Genomic DNA, 6,233 nt, shown 5'->3' with positions numbered 1-6,233 from the left:
TTCTGCCTTCTTAGAGATGGATGAACTATCCTGATGAAAAACCTTAGAGTTCTCATTTTTCACTTAGCAGCTTCTTTCTATCCTTTCTATCAAACTAATCTTCACATTTTTGAGTGTTCTGGTGCAGGTGAATAAATCTGAAAGGTGCCCACTCCTGTTCTGTTCTACTGTTCCCACCTGTGCGTTGGCTCAGCTTTCCAAATCAGCAATAAACCCTTCCTACTTAGAGAAGCCCTCTAATCTGGTGACATTAAGTCTTCTGGGAGCTATCTTGCTTGGGGGCCACCATTTTGGTTGAATGAGAATTTTAAGCTTGGAGAGGATAAGTCTGGGCACTAACCATGTGGTCTGGCACTCTGCACTACACATCAGCTTCATCACTTTCACATCCTGTCTCTTCCTTTAAAATGACATAGTCTATTAATTGCCAATGTTTATGGCAAGGGTGTATCCATGAAGTTTTATTGCATTTAGGTAAATGGAAGATAGTGTTGGTGATGAGAAAGTCATGTGATGCACAAGTCTTCAATAGTAAGTGACCACTGCTGTTACTGTTTCCAACTCCATCCCTCCCAAGGACTCTCTCCTGTCTGGCAATCTGTGCCTCCTCTGACATGAATATCAACCAGGATTACAGAGCTTGTGCTCTCTTGGCACAATGACGATGAGGGGTCTCCAAGTAATCATAAAAATCTTTCTTTGTCCTCCTCAGAGTGGGTCATGCTGAGAGCATATGCACTGTGATGACTGTGGCATGGTGCTTTCTTGCAAGTGGTGATCCCATTGTTTCGAGTCTGTTGTTCACTACTTGTTGGAGGCACACAGACTTTTTGACTAGATTAGTTTTGATTCCTACACACTTCCCATGACTTAGCTACTTTAGAAAAAAAACATGTGTCCAGTTTCAGCGTTGATGAGCTGGCCTACATTTGCCAGTCTCGTTTCCCTCAGGGCTGATATTTGGATTCAATATCTGCTGAGATCTCTTGCAACAAGAATTGTTTCTCTTTCAGGTCTCCTGGATTTGGTGTTGTCCATAAGTGTGTACACATTCCACGTACTGATAGTGAGTGGAATCATCATACTTTTAAATATATAAACTGCCTAGATTAATAGAAGGAACAGAATCTCGAAATAAATCTATTTTAGAAAAAGAAATTGAACAGTCCCTAAAGAAGTTAGAATCAGGCCAGGATGGATTTACAAGTGAATTCTACCAAGCATTTAAAGATTAACTAATTCTAATATTAAATTAATTATTTGGAATAAGAGGCAAAGAAGAAATCCTATCAAACCCCTTTTGCAAAAGACATGTGCTGATACCCATCTCTGTCATGAACATTGATTCAAAAATCCTAAATAAAATACTATCGAGGAGGCTACAACAATATGTCACAAATATTACACATTGTGACCAAGGGGGATTTATAACATAATTGACTAGATCAATTAAAAAGAAACAAAAATTGTATGATTATATCAATAGATGCGGAAAAAGTTTTTAATAGAGTACAACCTTCATTCCTACTAAAAGCACTTAAAAGCACAGGTATAAATGGATTTGTCTTTAAAACGATATGAAGCTTTTACCTAAAACCATCAGCAATCATTATCTGTACTAAGAATAAAACAGAAACCTTCCCAATAAAGGCAGGAGTAAAACAAGCATGTCTGTCATGGCTAATATTCAATATTATACTAGAAACACAAGTAATAGCAAGAAGGGAAAAGAAATTGATGCAAATAGCATGGACAACAAAGAAATAAAACACCTCTTTGGTGCTTTCTATATGATGGTATACACAAAAACAAATTTGGGAACTTTCTGTATCATGTCACTCATGCTCGGCTTGGATATGGAATCTGAGAACAGGGTGGAGATCTCTTTGTCATCGTTCTTGTGGTTGTGCAAGTGACCTCTATAACTGGTAAACAAGTGGTGAACACAGGATTACAGATTCAGGCCTACTCTAAAAACCTACCTTATCTAATTATCCCTATATGATTTATGTAAAATGTATACATGTTTATTTTTGTACTATCATTACACATTCCTCAGTAAGTGTATCACTAATAACTGCTACTAATCATTATCGCTGATGGAGTCACGTTCAACTGATTAATACTGACTGGAATGGATTAGGGGTCCAAATGAATCATTTCTCAAAAGACTTAAGCTTTTGGGATCAGAGCTCAATATTTGGTAAAAAAAATTGTTGGGAAAACCTGAAAGCAGTCTGACAGAAACTAGGTATAGACCAATATCTTACACAAAGATCAAAATGTAGACATGACCTAGGCATAAAGGGAGATACCATAAATTATTAGAAGAACATGGAACATATTACCTATCAGACTTATGGATAGGAGAAGAATTTATAAATAAACAAGAGATAGAGAGCTTTGAGGGATGTAAAATGGATAATTTTAATTACAATAATTTAAAAGGTTTTGTGCAAATAAAACCAATGTAGTCAAGATTAAAGGGAAGGTAGAAAATTCGGGGAAAACTTTCTAGACAGTTTCTTGGATAAAGGCCTCAAATCTCAAACATATAGAGAAATGAGTCAAATTTTTAAGACTTTGAGTCATTCCCCAGTTGAGAAATGGTCAAAGGATATGAACAGACAGTTTTCTTGAAGAAATCAAAGCTATATACAGTCATATAAAAATACACTAAATAATTATTGATTAAAGAAATGCAAATTAAAACAAACTTTTTGGTATCATCTTACATCTATCAGATTGGTTAAAATGATAGAATGGGAAAAGACAACATCATAGGAGATATGAAAACTAGTACACTGTTGGTTAAACTGTGAATTGATCAAACCATTTTGGAGAACAATCTGGAATTATGCCCAAAGAGTTATAAAACTATGTATACTCTTTGGCCCAGCTATACTACGATTAGATTCCTTTCGCAAGGTGATCAGGGAAAAATGAAAAGAAACCATATGTTCTAAAACATTTATAACAGCTTTCTTTGTGGTGGCAAAGAACTGGAAATTGAGGAGATGCCCATCAGTTGAGAATGCCTGTACAATTTGTGGAATATAATTGTGATGGAATATTACTATGCAATAAGAAATGAAGAGCAGGATGCTTTCAGAAAAACCTGGAAAGACTTATATGAACTGATTCAAAATGAAGGGAGCAGGATAACACTGTATAACACTGTATACAGTAACAGCAAGATTGTACAATGACCAACTGATGGGAGGGTTGAGTTTACAAAAACAGAGAGACTTACATGAAATAATGCTGAGCAAAATAAGCAGAATCCAGAGAATGTTGTATACAGCAAGAGCAATGTTGTTCAAGGAGTAAACGTCAATGACCAAACCATTCTGAGCACATGAATACTCAAATCAGCTCCAAAGGACTTGCAAAGGAAGATGCTGTCCATCTCCAGGGAAAGAACTGATAAATGGAGGTATATCTTATAGGGACACCCAGTGTGCATGTGTGTGTGTGTGTGTGTGTGTGTGTGTGTGTGTGTGTGTGTGTGTGTAATATTGGCCTTCTCTAGCAGAGATTTGGGAGGAAATATGCATATAATATCTGGGGATCAACCTTCCTAAGCAAACAAAAGAGGGGCATAGATTCAATTACAAAGCAATCCTAAAAGATAAGGACAACCTAAATAGCTGGAAGGATATTCAATGATCATGGCTAGGTTGTGCCAATATAATAAAAATGCAAACCAAAACAACATCGAGGTTTCATCCCATATTAGGCAGTTGGATGGCACAGTGGATAGAATGCTCAGTTTGGAGTCATGAAAACTCATCTTCCTGAGTTCAAATCTGGCCTTAGACACTTATTAGCTGTGTGATCCTGGGCAACTCACTTAACCCTGTTTTCCTCAGTTTCTTCATCTGTAAAGTGAGCTGGAGAAGGAAATGGCAAACCACTCCCATATCTCTGCCAAGGAAATCCCAAATAGGGTCAAGAAGAGGTGGACTCAACTGAAAATGACCGAACAAAAATAACAATACCCATTACAATGTTTATGCTCCGCTAATCAAAGTATAAAGGAGGCATTTTATAGGGCTGAATAAAATCATAAAATCATTTGAAAAAACAGAAGGTCTGTAATATGAAGGGAAATGATGAAAAGAAGTAAAGATACTGGAGGAACAGGACTCCCAGACATTATTATAAAACCATCTGGCATTGGTAAAACAATAGATATATCAGTGGAACAGATTAAAAAAGCGAGATTCAGAAACAAAAGAATCTGATAACCTATTGTGTGATGAAATGCAAAATAAGCTACTTAGGGCAAAACTCCCTATTTGATAAAAACTGCTGAGAAAACTGGAAAGGAGTAAGGAAGTAAATTAGGTGTAGAACATCATCTTACACCATACTCTACAACACATTCTATATAGATACATAACCTTAATACTAAAGATCATACTGTAAAAAAAGATGAGAAACAAATGATATACCTCTCACAGTTAAGAGTAAGAGATATATTCTTAGCAAAAAAGGGATAGAGAAGAAACTACAAAAGTAAAATGCAGAACTATGATTACTTGAAACTGAAATGTGTCTGCACAGGATAAGAAAGGAAGTGGCTGAACGGGAAAGAACTTGGTATCAAAATTCTCTGATAAGAGTTTGGCACCCAGGATATATAAATTATTAACAAACATAAAACTAATAGCCATTCCCCAAAAGGTAAAAGGTAAAAGGATATGAACAAAGAATTCTCAAAAGAAGATCTCCCAAGTATTCACAACCATGTGAAAAAAGCTTCAAACTGCTAAAAAGAGAAATGTAAGTCAAGGCAACACTGAGCTTTCATTTCATACTTGGTAAATTGGCAAAAATGACAAAACTGGCAACAGTCAATGTTGGAGAGGCCATGGAAATATGGGCACAGTAATACAATCTTGGTGGTGCAATGAAACGGTAGAAGGTTATGAAGATCTGAGTTCAAACACAACCTCAGACACTTAGTACACTGAAAAGTCATTCAACATTTTGTTAAATTTTTTATCTCAGTTTCCTGAACTGTGAAAATAAAGATAATAAGTATACCTACCTCTTAAGGTTCTTGTGAAGATAGTTGAAAGTGGATTTTGGGGAGAACATGTCACTCCATTTTGTCTGATGTGGGGATAAAAAAAATCATCCAACCTACAATAAGGAAGACTGAGGCAGAGTTCCAAGTCAAGGGCACTCTATTAAAAGGTCCATGGGCCCCTCTAATGAAGTGGATCTCAGATCTCTCTCAGAAGCTGAGATGCCCTCTCATTCCAGGGTCCTATTTTTATAGGATTCACTATGCAAGCACTCAAGAACAGAATGATTTCATTGGTGGACATAGGATGCATAGTCTAAAATAAGCAAAACAATGTATCAAAAAAGTCATGAGTTGGACAAAGTAAGGAGTTATCTCTCCTGACTAGGTGGCCACAAGATGGGCACTTGCTCATGTTGGAAAAGAAAGAGTGTTCTAGAGGAACAAACAATTTTGGGGGGGGGAACTTTCCATGTGGTTGAGTCACCTCTGCCACACTGGGCTTGATCGCCACAACAATGAAAAGCAAGGGTGGAGGACCTCCAGCCAGCTTCTCGTGATTACCCAAATGATCTTACCATCCGCAGCTCACAGATCTGGGGCCAGAACTTATAATTACATCAAACTGATGCTGATTTGAACAGAGCAGGGATCTTCAATGAATCAGCTTCCTCACTGTAAAATAAAACTTTGCTTTTGAGCTTTACTTAAAGCTATGGTCTTTCCAGTAGCAACGTATGGTTGTGTGAGTTGGATTGCAAGGAAAGCTGAGCACCGCAGAATTGATCATTTCAAACTATGGTGCCAGAGAAGCCTACTGAGAGTCCCTTGGACAGCAAGGGAATCAAATCAGTCAGTACTTAAAATTAATCCATACTGTTCACTGGGAGGTAAACTATGGAAGCTGAAGATTAAATACTTTGGCCACATGAGAAGACAGGAATCATTTGAAAAGATCCTGATATTGGGAAAGATTGAAGGCAAAAAGAAAAGGAGACAGGAGAGGATGAGGTGGACAGATAGCGTCATGGAAGCAACGAATATGAGTTTGGACAGACTTTGGGAGATAGTGGAGGAGAGAAGGTCCTGGTGTGCTGTGGTCCACTGCACAACAACAAGGAATATCTCCTTTCAGTACCTTCCTTCATCCCAGAGGCTCCCAAACTTATTTAGCCTACTGCCCCCTTTTAAAAAAAAA

Source organism: Notamacropus eugenii, chromosome 5 (genome assembly GCF_028372415.1).
Source record: "Notamacropus eugenii isolate mMacEug1 chromosome 5, mMacEug1.pri_v2, whole genome shotgun sequence".
NCBI classification, from domain to species: Eukaryota; Metazoa; Chordata; class Mammalia; order Diprotodontia; family Macropodidae; genus Notamacropus; species Notamacropus eugenii.
Note: the sequence above shows the minus strand (reverse complement) of the source record.